The 15,389-nt window shown below is 52.5% G+C and overlaps 1 pseudogene; it reads right to left on the bottom strand.

Annotated features, from left to right (window-relative positions):
- Nucleotides 1–14,605: 14,605 nt before the first annotated feature.
- On the bottom strand, nt 14,606–14,685 carry LOC133340507 (U6 spliceosomal RNA; annotated as a pseudogene).
- Between the last annotated feature and the right edge of the window lie 704 nt (nt 14,686–15,389).

Here is a 15,389-nt window from a genome sequence, read left to right as displayed (position 1 = left end):
AGTGTGTGTAGTCTGTGTGTGTAGTGTGTGTGTGGTGTGTGTGTGGTGTGTGTAGTGTGTGTAGTGTGTGTGTCGTGTGTGTTTGTGTAGTGTGTGTGTGTGTGTAGAGTGTGTAGTGTGTGTGTAGTGTGTGTGTAGTGTGTGTAGTGTGTGTGTGGTATGTATGTAATGTGTGTGTAGTGTGTGTGTAGTGTGTGTGTGGTATGTATGTAATGTGTGTGTAGTGTGTGTAGTGTGTATGTGGTGTGTGTGTGTATGTGGTGTGTGTGTGTATGGTGTGTGTGTGGTGTGTGTGTAGTATGTGTGTGGTGTGTGTGTAGTGTGTGTGTAGTGTGTATGTGGTGTGTGTGTATGCGGTGTGTGTGTATGTGGTGTGTGTGTATGCGATGTGTGTGTAGTGTGTGTGTGTTGTTTGTGTAGTGTGTGTGTGGTGTGTATGGGGTGTGTGTAGTGTGTGTGTGGTGTTTGTGTAGTGTGTGTGTGGTGTGTATGGTGTGTGTGTGTAGTATTTGTGTAGTGTGTGGTGTGTGTGTAGTGTGTGTATGGTGTGTGTGTAGTGTGTGTGTAGTGAGTGTGTAGTGTGTATAGTGTGTGTGTGTAGTGTGTGTGTACTGTGTGTGTATGGTGTGTGGTGTGTGTATATGGTGTGTGCAGTGTGTGTAGTGTGTGTAGTGTTTGTGTAGTGTGTGTGTAGTGTGGTGTGTTTGTATGGTGTGTAGTGTGTGTGTGTAGTGTGTAGTGTAGTGTGTGTGTAGTGTGTGTGTAGTGTGTGTAGTGTGTGTGTGGTGTGTGGTGTGTGGTGTGTGTATGGTGTGTGGTGTGTGTGTGTATGGTGTGTGTGTAGTGTGTATGTGGTGTGTGTGTAGTGTGTGTGTAGTGTGTGTAGTGTTTGTGTAGTGTGTGGTGTGTGTGCATGGTGTGTGTGTGGTGGGGTGTGTGGTGGGTGTGGGGAGCGGCAGTGTAGCGATTAGCGCTACGCTGCGCTATGGACCTGGCGAATCAAGTTCGATTCCCGCTCACGGCCATCACCGGTGACGATTTTCTGAACCGGTCCTGGGCCGACCCTAGTTCGACTCATTGGCAAATGAGTACCTGGCGCGATGTGTAGACATCGCCACTGGGGAGACAAAGGCGGTCGGACCTGGTCCTGGCCACCCATCCCCTTCGTGCACCGTGCCGGCCTTCATAGGTGCTCGCTACCAGCACTTGCCCCAGCAGTCTGATAAGGCTACACGGGGGTCCTTTGTCTTTGTTGTCTGTGAGTTTGTGCGTGTCCATGAGACGTAGGTGCTCGCTAGCAGCACTTGCCCCAACAGTCTGTTAAGGCTATACAGGGGACCTTTGTCTTTGTGTGCATGAGAGCGAGCGGGATACAGAGAACGCGCGCGTGAAGTGATGAATTAAATAACTAATGGAGGAGGGGAGCCAGAGCGAGATCACACGGTGAGTGGCATGGGTGGACGTGTCACCATTCGGCATGTTCCATCCGCTGCTGGATGAAGCCCTCCACAATCCGCCGCCGTACAATAATAATGATCCACCTCGCACGTGCACACGGCCTAATTTCACCGCTCCATCTCCCCGATTAGGAGGTCCTCACGCATCATTACGCCACATCACAGACCCATCACGCCCCATCACAGTCCATTATACACCATCACGCCCCATCACAGCCCATCATTCACGCTCACAGCTCTTGATACCTCAACACACCGCATCACACACGATCACAGCTCATCATAACCCCATCTAATCCCATCACATTCCATGAGATTCCATCACACCCCATCATACACGATCACGTCTAATCGCAAACCAAGCAAAGTGCCCGAAGGTGGAAACGCGTCAAACGGACAGCAACAATCAGCATTGTCATGGTTGCGACATGCAACGCGTGTAACGCGTTTCTTGCCTTGGCCAATGCGACTGTCGCTGTACGAGCTTGGCTAGAGGCGATGATGACGATGATGACGATGATGACGATGATGATGATGACGATGATGATGACGACGATGATGATGATGACGATGATGATGACGACGATGACGATGATGATGACGATGATGATGATGATGACGATGATGATGATGATGTTGATGACGATGATGATGACGATGATGACGATGACGACGATGACGTTGATGACGATGATGCTGATGATGACGATGACGATGATGATGACGATGATGACGATGATGACGATGATGATGATGATTATGACGATCATGACGATGATGATGATGACGATGATGATGATGATGACGATGAAGATGACGATGATGACGATAACGATGACGACGATGACGATGATGATGACGATGATGATGACGATGATGATGATGATGATGATGACGACGATGACGACGATGACGACGATGACGATGATGATGATGATGACGATGATGATGATGACGATGATGATGACGATGATGATGATGATGACGATGATGATGATGATGACGATGATGACGATGAAGATGACGATGATGACGATGATGATGACGATAATGATGATGACGATGATGATGATGATGATGACGATGACGATGATGATGATGACGACGATGACGATGACGATGACGACGATGACGATGATGATGATGACGATGATGATGATGACGATGATGATGATGATGACGATGACGATGATGATGATGACGACGATGACGATGACGATGACGACGATGACGACGATGACGATGACGATGATGACGATGATGATGATGACGATGATGACGATGATGACGATGATGACGATGATGATGACGATGATGATGATGATGACGATGATGATGACGACGATGATGATGATGACGATGATGATGATGAAGATGATGGAAGGAGGGGATTCCAGAGTGGAGCAGTGCGAGGGAGAAGAAGCAGCGAGAGAAGTGAGGTGACCAGCAGCGTGATGGGTGAGTGAGTTAGTGGGTGAGTGAGTGGGTGAGTGAGTTAGTGGGTGAGTGAGTTAGTGGGTGAGTGAGTTAGTCGGTGAGTGAGTTAGTGGGTGAATAGGTGGGTGAGTGAGTTAGTGGGTGAGTGAGTTAGTGGGTGAGTGAGTTAGTGGGTGAGTGAGTTAGTGGGTGAGTGAATTAGTCGGTGAGTTTGTGGGTGAGTTAGTGGGTGAGTGAGAGGGAATGAGTGGCTGAGTCGAGGCTGCGCGGTGGCTAGAAGATGTTAACTCCCTCGCCCGGTGTGCAAGGGGGTCGTGGGTTCGAACCCGACCCTGACGCCTGCTGCTGCTGCTGTGTATTTTGAGTTTGCGTGTTCTTTCTTTCCGTGGTCTCCGGGTCCTCCCTCCACATTTAGAAACACGCGTTTAGATTGTTTGGCTGCTAGACATTGCCACGAGATTTCTCACTTCTTTGGGCTATCATTTGTGGCAAGGTCGCTTGCAAATCCTAGCTATATAGCTCAGTAGGCCTTACCTTGTAAAATAAAAAGTTTATTTTAGTAATTTTAGTTCGGCATAAGTGAGTGGATGAGTGAGTGAGCGAATAAATGATTGGGTATTTAAGGTGAGTGAGCGTGTGGATGAATGAATGAGTGGGTGAGTGGCTAGATGAGTGGTTGAGTGGATAGGTGAGTGGGTGAGTGAATGAGTGGGTGGGTGAGTGAATGAGTGGGTGGGTGAGTGAGTGAATGAGTGGGTGGGTGAGTGAATGAGTGGGTGGGTGAGTGAATGAGTGGGTGGGTGAGTGAATGAGTGGGTGGGTGAGTGAATGAGTGGGTGGGTGAGTGAATGAGTGAGTGGGTGAGTGAATTAGTGAGTGGGTAAATGAATGCGTGGGTGGGTGGGTGAGTGGCTAGATGAGTGGTTGAGTGGATAGGTGAGTGAGTGCGTGAGTGAATGAGTGGGTGGGTGAATGAATTAGTTAATGGGTGGGTGGGTGAGTGAATGAGGGTGTGAGTGAATGAGTGGGGGGTGAGTGAATGAGTGGGTGGGTGAGTGAATGAGTGGGTGGGTGAGTGAATGAGTGGGTGGGTGAGTGAATGAGTGGTTGAGTGAATGAGTGAGTGGGTAAATGAATGCGTGGGTGGGTGGGTGAGTGGCTAGATGAGTGGTTGAGTGGATAGGTGAGTGAGTGCGTGAGTGAATAAGTGGGTGGGTGAGTGAATGAGTTAATGAGTGGGTGGGTGAGTGAATGAGCGTGTGAGTGAATGAGTGGGGGGTGAGTGAATGAGTGGGTGGGTGAGTGAATGAGTGGGTGGGTAAGTGAATGAGTGGGTGGGTGAGTGAATAAGTGGGTGAGTGGCTAGATGAGTGGTTGAGTGGATAGGTGAGTGAGTGCGTGACACGGCGGGGGCGGGGGGCGGTGCCCCCGGTAATGCATTAACTTGCTGCATTTCGCGTTCCCACCCCCACCTCACCCCGTTTCCGAGTTAATTTCGCTGTAAATAAACGCGAATTCCCACAGGTGAGACGTGCGAGATCAAAAACACCTCTCCCCCTCACCCATCATCTCCACACCCCCTCCACCCAACACGTCACCCCCCCCTCCCTCCCACCGTCTCCCGCCCCTTTCTCTCACAACAACACAACCACACGGAGACTCCCACCTCTCTCGAGCTCCATACCCCTCCCTCCTTCCTCTCACTCCGTCTCCCCCCTCCAACTATCCCCGTCCTTCTCTCTACCCTCTCCTCACTCCCTACCTCTGCCCTGCCTCTCTCCCCCACTTCCCTCCATCTCAGAACCTCCCTCCCACCTCCACTCCCTTGCTACCTCCCTCCCAGCCCTCCTTCCCCCACCCGCTCTTTTTTTACGATCAGTGGAAACAAGAAGATGCTCGATGTAGTCGGCACTTTGCTTCGTTCATCATTTCGTAATTTTTTTTAAACTTTGCTTTATGTAAACCCCCACCTCTCGCTCACCCTCTCGCTCACCCTCTCGCTCACCCTCTCGCTCACCCTCTCGCTCACCCTCTCGCTCACCCTCTCGCTCACCCTCTCGCTCACCCTCTCGCTCACCCTCTCGCTCACCCTCTCGCTCACCCTCTCGCTCACCCTCTCGCTCATCCTCGTTCTGCACGCAGCCCTTCTCTCTTTCCTCCTCCCCTTTTGCCCACTTTCCTCCCTTCCCACTTCCCAACATTTTCATTGCCGCTCTCCCTCCCTCTCTGCCCACTCCTCTCTCTCTCTCTTGCTCCCACTCCCCACCTCCCTCCCTCCTCCCCCTCTCCTCTCCGTCTCCCCCCATCCGCTGCCTTCCCTCGCGACTCCCCGGCATGAATTATGTAAAGCCGCGTTCCTAATATCACGCGCGCGCCTCCGTGTTTAAAATCACTTAATTAAAAAAGTGCGTGAGTGCGTGTGTTTTTGTGTGTGTGTGTATTTGTGTGTGAGTGTATTTGTGTGTGTGTGTTTGTGTGTGTGTGCGGAAAACACTCGGAGGAGGCGGAGGGGGAGCGAGTCGCGGAGGAAGATGTATTTTAGTCACGCGTGGCGGTGACTCGCCCACAGCCCCACGCACTCTTTCGCTACGACTCAAAGGCGCTGACCAGGTAAGGCCCACTGAGCTGTTTAGCTCTTTCTCAGAAGCGATCTGGCCACAGACGATAGCTCGACGAAGTGGCTTATCACTGTGGAAATCTACAGCAGCCAAATACTCTAAACTCACGTTTCTAAATGTGGAGGTGAAAAAACCGGATGACCCGGGGAAAAATCCACGCGACCACGGAGAGAGAGAGAGAGACGCAAACTCCAAATATACAGCAGCAGGCGTCAGGGTCGGGATAAAACCCACGACCTCCTGTGCACCAGGCGAGGTAGTTAACATCTCGCCACCGCCCCCCGTCCAATGCCTCGCTCCTGCCGCTGCTGCTGTGTCGGAAGACGCCTCCACGAGGCGCTTGCGAGCTCCCGATAAACACAAACATCTCGGGAGGGGGCACCTGTGGCCGGTCCCTCCATGAACGCCGTCGCCCCTCTCGAGCGAGGTGCTAGTGCCCACACTTTGCCCCACCACACGGCAACCTCCACAGTCCACGAGCAGCCATGCACCGTGGTCAACACGAGACGGTGGCGGGTTGATGATTAACGAGGACACGAAGCGGCGGTCCTTACAGAGCCGCAGGTTGCCGACCGCTGACGTCCTCACCGGCAACCAAACTCACTGCGCTGCAGTTAGTGCGGATTTTGGTATGATGCGGGCTCAGAGAGAGAGAGGTGGGGAAAGGGGGGGGGGGGGGGGGCATTTAATGAACCCGCCGATTGTTTCATCACTGCCGTGCCGGGAGATCGAACCGGCGAGCAGCAGCAGCAGCCCAGCTCGGTGCCGAGCTCCACTCCGACTCGAGTCGCAGTGGAGCTCGAGGTGAAAGAGGCGCCTCGGTGGCTGGGAGATGTTAACTACCTCGCCTGGTCTGCAGCAAATCGTGGGTTCCATGCCGACCCTGACGCCTGCTGCTGCTGTATATTTGTAGTTTGCGTGTCTCTCTCTCATCACCATCACGGTGGCTAGGAGATGTTAACTACCTCGCCTGGTGTACAGGAGGTCGTGGGTTCCATGCCGACCCTGACCCATGCTGCTGCTGCTGTATATTTGGAGTGTGCGTGTCTCTCTCTCATCATCATCACGGTGGCTAGGAGATGTTAACTACCTCGCCTGGTGTACAGGAGGTCGTGGGTTTTATCCCGACCCTGACGCCTGCTGCTGCTGCTGTATATTTGGAGTGTGCGTGTCTCCCCCCGCCCCCTCTCTCTCTCCCCGTGGTCGCGTGGAATTCTTCTCCGGGTCCTCCGGGTTTCTTCCTCCGCATTCGGGAACAACACCACGCGTTGAGAGTCGTATTCGGCTGCTGATATAGTTTCCACACGATAAGCCACTAACTTCGCTGAGCTATAATTTTTAGTGATAGCCAGGTCGGTGTGTACGATGCTTTTTCTGCAATATTTTGCTGTCTTTTCTTGGATTTTCTGTTTGCACATAGTCGCATAGTCACTTTAAGATGTTTTCTTGTTCATGTGTTTATTTTTTGCTTGTTGCGGTTGCACCCGATTCAAGAGCCGAATGGTTCACACGGCTATACCTAATACATGAACTTGAACTTGAGTTTGAAAAAAATTGCTATCTATAGCTCCGTGGTCTGGTAAAATATACAAACTGTTTAAATAGTTTGTAGAGAGGGCGTCCTGGACTGGCTGCGGGCCAGAGGAGGCAGAGACAAAGCTCCCCCGTGTAGCCTCAAAATAATCTGAGGGCAAGTGCTGTTCGCGAGCAGCAGCACCTATCAAAGGCCGGCAGGGAGCGCGAGGAGGTTGGGGGTGGGGGCCAGTACCCCGCCCGGCCGCCTTTGTCTCCCCGGTGGCAGCGATGTTTACTCCACACACTGTGCCAGTCGATCCTAAGGGAGGCGCGGGACCGGTGCAGCGATAATCGTCACTGGTGTTGGCCCTGGGGGCCGTCCATAAATGACGTCACGCACCTAAGAGGGGGGGGGGGTCAGACATTTGTGACGATGTGTGACGAGGGGGGGGGGGTTGAGAAATGTGACGTCACATCAAAATGCGCAACTTTAAATCAATATAGACAACACGTTCTACTTAATTAAATAAACGTTTAAATAAATGTTTTCTCCTACAACATCAGAGTGCAGCGGCACATTAAATACGCACTACAATGACAATAGTGTAAAGCGATTTGAAGCATGGTTTATATTTTTTGAGGGGGGGTAGAACTTTGTGACGTCATATTTGAGGGGGGTCTGACTTTTTGTGACGCCGTGTGACGATGGGGGGGGGGGGGGTCAAAAATCGTCGAAAATTGCGTGACGTCATTTATGGACGGCCCCCTGAACGGTTGGATGGGTCGCAGCGCAGTGCAGCTAAACCGCTACACCCCCCCCCCCCCGTTCCCCCGTCCCCCCACACGCGCATTTAAATAAACCCCGTCGCTCGCAGCACTTGCCCCAACAGTCTGTTGAGGCTATCCGGGAGGAGCTTTTGCCTTCGAGGGGAGGAGTGGGGGCCGCTGGGGGGGGATTGGGGGGGGGGTCACGAACGAGAAAAATTAACCCGTAAAAACAAAGTTTTTCACTCTAAATCCTTTATATGCGTGGCGGCTAGAGTCCTCTCGTCCTCTGGCTTGAGATGGCTGCCATCTATGGGTCAGATGATTGTTTGCCAGCATTAAGCAATTGGTAATTAAATATTTTTAAAAAAATTTCCAAAACAGTGTCAAATTTTGGAAAAAATTTTTCACGAAAATGAATTGTCTCGCACAACGAGTCTGTGTGGAAAATGTCAGCTCCATTGGAGCACGGGAAGTGGGTTAAAAAACGACCGAAAGATTTGCACGGTCGTGAGCAAACAAGCACGCAAGCAAGCAAGCGAACTTAATATAAAGGATTAAAAAAATCATCAGGGTCGGTCACAAGTTCAGGGCGGGGGACGGAGGAGAGGGTGGGACACAACCCCGCCCCCCTCCCCCCACTAGAACCCCGCCCCCCACCCCCATCAGCGGCCCCCACCCCCAAGTGGAGGAGCGACAGGTTGGGCCGCCACAGCCCATTAGCCGGGCTAATGGCGAGTGTAGAGTGTAGAGTGCATCACGTGGTGTGTGTGTGTAGTGGAGAGTGTAGAGTGCATCACGTGGTGTGTGTGTGTTGGGTGTAGAGTACATCACGTGGGTGTGTGCAGTGGAGAGTGTAGAGTATATCACGTGGTGTGTGTGTGTGTAGTGTGTAGGGTGGGGAGTACATCACGTGGTGTGTGTGTAGGGTGTAGAGTGTAAAGTACATCACGTGGTGTGTGTGTGTAGTGTGGAGGGTGGGGAGTGCATCACGTGGTGTGTGTGTGTGTCGTGTGTAGGGTGGGGAGTACATCACGTGGTGTGTGTGTGTAGTGTGTAGGGTGGGGAGTACATCACGTGGTGTGTGTGTGTGTAGGGTGGGGAGTACATCACGTGGTGTGTGTGTGTAGGGTGGGGAGTACATCACGTGGTGTGTGTGTAGTGTGTAGGGTGGGGAGTACATCACGTGGTGTGTGTGTAGTGTGTAGGGTGGGGAGTACATCACGTGGTGTGTGTGTGTGTAGTGTGTAGGGTGGGGAGTACATCACGTGGTGTGTGTGTGTGTGTAGTGTGTAGGGTGGGGAGTACATCACGTGGTGTGTGTGGTGTGTAGGGTGGGGAGTGCATCACGTGGTGTGTGTGTGTAGTGTGTAGGGTGGGGAGTGCATCACGTGGTGTGTGTGTGTGTAGGGTGGGGAGTGCATCACGTGGTGTGTGTGTGTGTAGTGTGTAGGGTGGGGAGTACATCACGTGGTGTGTGTGTGTGTGTAGTGTGTAGGGTGGGGAGTACGTCACGTGGTGTGTGTGTAGTGTGTAGGGTGGGGAGTACATCACGTGGTGTGTGTGTGTAGTGTGTAGGGTGGGGAGTACATCACGTGGTGTGTGTGTGTGTGTAGTGTGGAGGGTGGGGAGTACATCACGTGGTGTGTGTGGTGTGTAGGGTGGGGAGTGCATCACGTGGTGTGTGTGTGTGTAGTGTGGAGGGTGGGGAGTGCATCACGTGGTGTGTGTGTGTGTAGTGTGTAGGGTGGGGAGTACATCACGTGGTGTGTGTGTGTGTGTAGTGTGTAGGGTGGGGAGTACATCACGTGGTGTGTGTGGTGTGTAGGGTGGGGAGTGCATCACGTGGTGTGTGTGTGTGTAGTGTGTAGGGTGGGGAGTGCATCACGTGGTGTGTGTGTGTGTAGTGTGTAGGGTGGGGAGTACATCACGTGGTGTGTGTGGTGTGTAGGGTGGGGAGTGCATCACGTGGTGTGTGTGTGTGTAGAGTGTAGGGTGGGGAGTACATCACGTGGTGTGTGTAGTGTGTAGGGTGGGGAGTACATCACGTGGTGTGTGTGTGTGTGTAGTGGAGAGTGTAGAGTACATCACGTGCCGTGTGTGTGTGTGTGTAGGGTGGGGAGTACATCACGTGGTGTGTGTGTGTGTAGTGGAGAGTGTAGAGTACATCACGTGCCGTGTGTGTGTAGTGTGTAGGGTGGGGAGTGTATCACGTGGTGTGTGTGTGTAGTGTGTAGGGTGGGGAGTACATCACGTGGTGTGTGTGTGTGTAGAGTGGAGAGTACATCACGTGGTGTGTGTGTGTAGTGTGTAGGGTGGGGAGTACATCACGTGGTGTGTGTGTGTGTAGAGTGGAGAGTACATCACGTGGTGTGTGTGTGTGTAGTGTGTAGAGTGGAGAGTACATCACGTGGTGTGTGTGTGTGTAGTGTGTAGGGTGGGGAGTACATCACGTGGTGTGTGTGTGTAGTGTGTAGGGTGGGGAGTACATCACGTGGTGTGTGTGTGTAGGGTGTAGGGTGGGGAGTACATCACGTGGTGTGTGTGTGTGTAGGGTGGGGAGTACATCACGTGGTGTGTGTGTGTAGTGTGTAGGGTGGGGAGTACATCACGTGGTGTGTGTGTAGGGTGGGGAGTACATCACGTGGTGTGTGTGTGTGTAGGGTGGGGAGTACATCACGTGGTGTGTGTAGTGTGTGTAGAGTGTAGAGTGGAGAGTACATCACGTGGTGTGTGTGTAGTGTGTAGGGTGGGGAGTACATCACGTGGTGTGTGTGTGTAGTGTGTAGGGTGGGGAGTACATCACGTGGTGTGTGTGTGTGTGTAGTGTGTAGGGTGGGGAGTACATCACGTGGTGTGTGTGGTGTGTAGGGTGGGGAGTGCATCACGTGGTGTGTGTGTGTGTAGTGTGTAGGGTGGGGAGTGCATCACGTGGTGTGTGTGTGTGTAGTGTGTAGGGTGGGGAGTACATCACGTGGTGTGTGTGTGTGTGTAGTGTGTAGGGTGGGGAGTACATCACGTGGTGTGTGTGGTGTGTAGGGTGGGGAGTGCATCACGTGGTGTGTGTGTGTGTAGTGTGTAGGGTGGGGAGTGCATCACGTGGTGTGTGTGTGTGTAGTGTGTAGGGTGGGGAGTACATCACGTGGTGTGTGTGGTGTGTAGGGTGGGGAGTGCATCACGTGGTGTGTGTGTGTGTAGAGTGTAGGGTGGGGAGTACATCACGGGGTGTGTGTGTGTGTGTAGTGGAGAGTGTAGAGTACATCACGTGCCGTGTGTGTGTGTGTGTAGGGTGGGGAGTACATCACGTGGTGTGTGTGTGTGTAGTGGAGAGTGTAGAGTACATCACGTGCCGTGTGTGTGTAGTGTGTAGGGTGGGGAGTGTATCACGTGGTGTGTGTGTGTAGTGTGTAGGGTGGGGAGTACATCACGTGGTGTGTGTGTGTGTAGAGTACATCACGTGGTGTGTGTGTGTAGTGTGTAGGGTGGGGAGTACATCACGTGGTGTGTGTGTGTGTAGAGTGGAGAGTACATCACGTGGTGTGTGTGTGTGTAGTGTGTAGAGTGGAGAGTACATCACGTGGTGTGTGTGTGTGTAGTGTGTAGGGTGGGGAGTACATCACGTGGTGTGTGTGTGTAGTGTGTAGGGTGGGGAGTACATCACGTGGTGTGTGTGTGTAGGGTGTAGGGTGGGGAGTACATCACGTGGTGTGTGTGTGTGTAGGGTGGGGAGTACATCACGTGGTGTGTGTGTGTAGTGTGTAGGGTGGGGAGTACATCACGTGGTGTGTGTGTAGGGTGTAGGGTGGGGAGTACATCACGTGGTGTGTGTGTGTGTAGGGTGGGGAGTACATCACGTGGTGTGTGTAGTGTGTGTAGAGTGTAGAGTGGAGAGTACATCACGTGGTGTGTGTGTAGTGTGTAGGGTGGGGAGTACATCACGTGGTGTGTGTGTGTGTGTAGTGTGTAGAGTACATCACGTGGTGTGTGTGTGTAGTGTGTAGGGTTGGGGGTACATCACGTGGTGTGTGTGTGTGTAGGGTGGGGAGTACATCACGTGGTGTGTGTGTGTGTAGTGTGTAGGGTGTAGAGTACATCACGTGGTGTGTGTGTGTGTAGAGTGGAGAGTACATCACGTGGTGTGTGTGTGTGTGTAGGGTGGGGAGTGCATCACGTGGTGTGTGTGTGTAGTGTGTAGGGTGTGGAGTACATCACGTGATGTGTGTGTGTGTGTAGGGTGGGGAGTGCATCACGTGGTGTGTGTGGTGTGTAGGGTGGGGAGTACATCACGTGGTGTGTGTAGGGTGTAGGGTGGGGAGTACATCACGTGGTGTGTGTAGGGTGTAGGGATGGGGAGTACATCACGTGGTGTGTGTGTGTGTGTGTAGGGTGGGGAGTACATCACGTGGTGTGTGTGTGTGTAGTGTGGGGAGTACATCACGTGGTGTGTGTAGTGTGTAGTGTGGGGAGTACATCACGCTGTCTGTGTGTCCGTGTCGGTATAAATCGGTGTGTAGGTGTGTATTGGTGATTGTGAACGGGAATCGAACTCGACAAGTTGGCCAGGTTCGTAGCGTAGTGCGCTAACTACCCCACCCCACACGCTCACACAAAGACAAATCTCTCTCGTATAGCCCTGACACAATGTTGGGGCAAGTGCTGTTAGGCAGCGCCTATGAAGGACAACACGGCGCACGAACGGGTGGGTGGCCGGCATCGCGCTCGGCCGCTTTCGTCTCCTGAGTGTCGATATTTTACTCACGAAAATTGGGAATCGAACTCAAGTCGCCGGGTTCGTAGCGCAGTATCTTCACCACTGCGCGACCGCTCAGTACTCTCGCACACCCCCCCCCCCCCCCCCCCCACGTATAGCGTCAACAGACTGTTGGGGCTCGTGCTACGAGCCACAAACACTCAATAACACTCATCACGCGCGCGTGCTAGTGGATGGCGTGCCTGGGCGCCCGCTTCGTAGCGCCGTGCGCTAACCACCGCCCCACCGCTCCCCCCCCCCCGCACACACGCACACGTGCGTACACGTGCGTACACGTGCGTTAGTGGATGCCTGGCTGAGCGCACCTCGGTGATTAACCCCCCGTTTAAGCGGTGATTAATCATTGGGCTCCTCTTCCTGGCGTGAGCGTCCCCTCGTTAGCGGCACACGGCGGTGAATTCCTGTCACCGCTTTCACAAAGACAAAGGCGCCAGACCCCCCCCCCCCCGCATAGCCTTGACACACTGTTGGGGCAAGTGCTGTTAGCGAGTGGCAGCACTTATGAAGGCCGACACGGCGAACGAAGGGGTGGGTGGACAACACCACGCCCTATGTCTTCCCAGTGGCGATGTTTACACATCGCACCAGGGTACTCATTTCTGGCTGAATCGACCTAGGGGAGGCCCAGGACCGGTTCCAGTAATCGTCTCTGGTGTTGGCCGTGAACGGTAATCGAACCCTGGTGTTCAGGTTCGTAGCACAGTGCGCTAACAACTGCGCCACCGCCCCCCCTCCCTTACACACACGTCACGACCCGGGGGGCGGGGTGGGGGTGACTCTTGGTGCCGCGTGGGGCGAGAGGGAAAAGGGGGAGCAGAGAGAAGGGGGAGCAGAGGGGTGGAGGGGGGAGTAGGGGAAGGGGGGAGCAAGGGGGAGCAGAAAGAAGGGGGAGCATAGGGGTAGAGGGGGGAGTAGGGGAAGGGGGGAGCAAGGGGGAGCAGAAAGAAGGGGGCGTAGAGGGGTAGAGGGGGGAGTAGGGGAAGGGGGGGAGCAAGGGGGAGCAGAAAGAAGGGGGCGTAGAGGAGTGGAGGGGGCAGCAAGGGGGGACAGGTAGAGGGGGGAGCAAGGGGAAGGGGGCAGCAAGGGGGGACAGGTAGAGGGGACAGGTAGAGGGGGCAGGTCTCATCACCCCCCGCACACAAACTCATCAACCAACTCCCGGCACGGGCACGTGAGTTGGCACGAAGCGGGGCTCGTGCCAGTTCACAGCCCTGAGTCAATGGTGGAAATTGCACGTTTCCATGGCCGGTCCAGTATATCTATATACACCCACTATTATGAATGGTGGAAATTAAATACTCAGCGAAGTTATTTTCGTCACACTATAGGCAGGACAAATGGTTTTAGAGTTCCTACAAAGTGGTACTCGTTTTATGGACCCCTGTAGGGATGATAGGTTAAATTATTTCCATGGCGGGATTTGAACTAAAAAAATGTCCGGTTTGCCCGCCTGCCGGCAGGATGAAACTCACGAACAAAGTTCATTACACGCGGTGTCAAAGACATAATCATTCACAATCCACATCTATTTTTCGATTTAAAGCTTTCGTGACTGCATATATTCATCTTCTTGGTTCTTTCGGTAAAGTCACGTATAAGGGAAATAATAAAATAATAAAAATAAAATATAATAAAATTAAAATTCTCACGACGTTTCGGCCACAACACAAGCAGCCGTGCTCAGGTGAAGAAACAGAGCTGTCGAAAAACAGCTGTCTTTACGACACCTGAGGACGGCTGCTTGCGTTTTGGCCGAAACGTCGTGAGAATTTAAATTTTATTATTTATTATGTTTTATTATTTTATTATTTCCTTTCTACGTGACTTTACCGAAAGAACCAAGAAGATGAATCCACATGTAAACAAACCAGCTCAAGCCTGCCGTAAACCACGTGACCTCTGCGTGGCCACGCCCACTCTGAATCCCTCCCCTCTCCCCGCCCACTGTGAGAACAGACGCCGCTCCGTGCAGCAGTGTCGAGGCCCCAACGCAGCCACTTCCTCCTCCTCCCTCTCCTCACCTCTCCTGGCCCACGTGCTCCCGTGTCTTCCTTGCGCAGGGGCCATGCCAATCTTCTCTGTATCGTTCCAATCTTAGTAGATGTACTGCCGGAGCAAGTACTCTCATTCACCATCTTTCCCTTCGAACTCTCCTTTCCTTTCCCATTCCCCCCACGCGTTATATTCCTCACCTCGCTCCCCTTCCCGTGATAGCGCCACGGGGAGACAAAGATGCTGGTTATCTCAGCATCACTTTGTAAATAGCAAACAGTGGGGCCGTGAATGTGTTCCGTGCGCCACAATTGTCTACAATGCTTCCCATTTTATTGTGCGAATGGAACTAAAGACGTTTCAACAGCTGACCAACAGCAGCGACGATGACAAATCACGATGACAATCACAATGACAATCACGATGACAAATCACGATGACAATCACGATGACAATCAAGATGACAATCACGATGACAATCACAATATCGATCACGATGACAATCACGATAACAAATCACGATATCGATCACGATGACAATCACAATGACAATCACGATGACAAATCACGATGACAATCACGATGACAATCAAGATGACAATCACGATGACAATCACAATATCGATCACGATGACAATCACGATGACAAATCACGATATCGATCACGATGACAATCAAGATGACAATCATGATGACAAATCATGATATCGATCACGATGACAATCACGATGACAAATCACAATATCGATCACGATGACAATCACGATGACAAATCACGATATCGATCACGATGACAATCAAGATGACAATCATGATGACAAATCACGATATCGA

Source organism: Lethenteron reissneri, chromosome 9, assembly GCF_015708825.2.
Source record: "Lethenteron reissneri isolate LAM-NWPU_2019-01 chromosome 9, ASM1570882v1, whole genome shotgun sequence".
In the NCBI taxonomy this organism is placed as follows: Eukaryota; Metazoa; Chordata; class Hyperoartia; order Petromyzontiformes; family Petromyzontidae; genus Lethenteron; species Lethenteron reissneri.
This window is presented reverse-complemented; position numbering and strand designations above follow the sequence as displayed.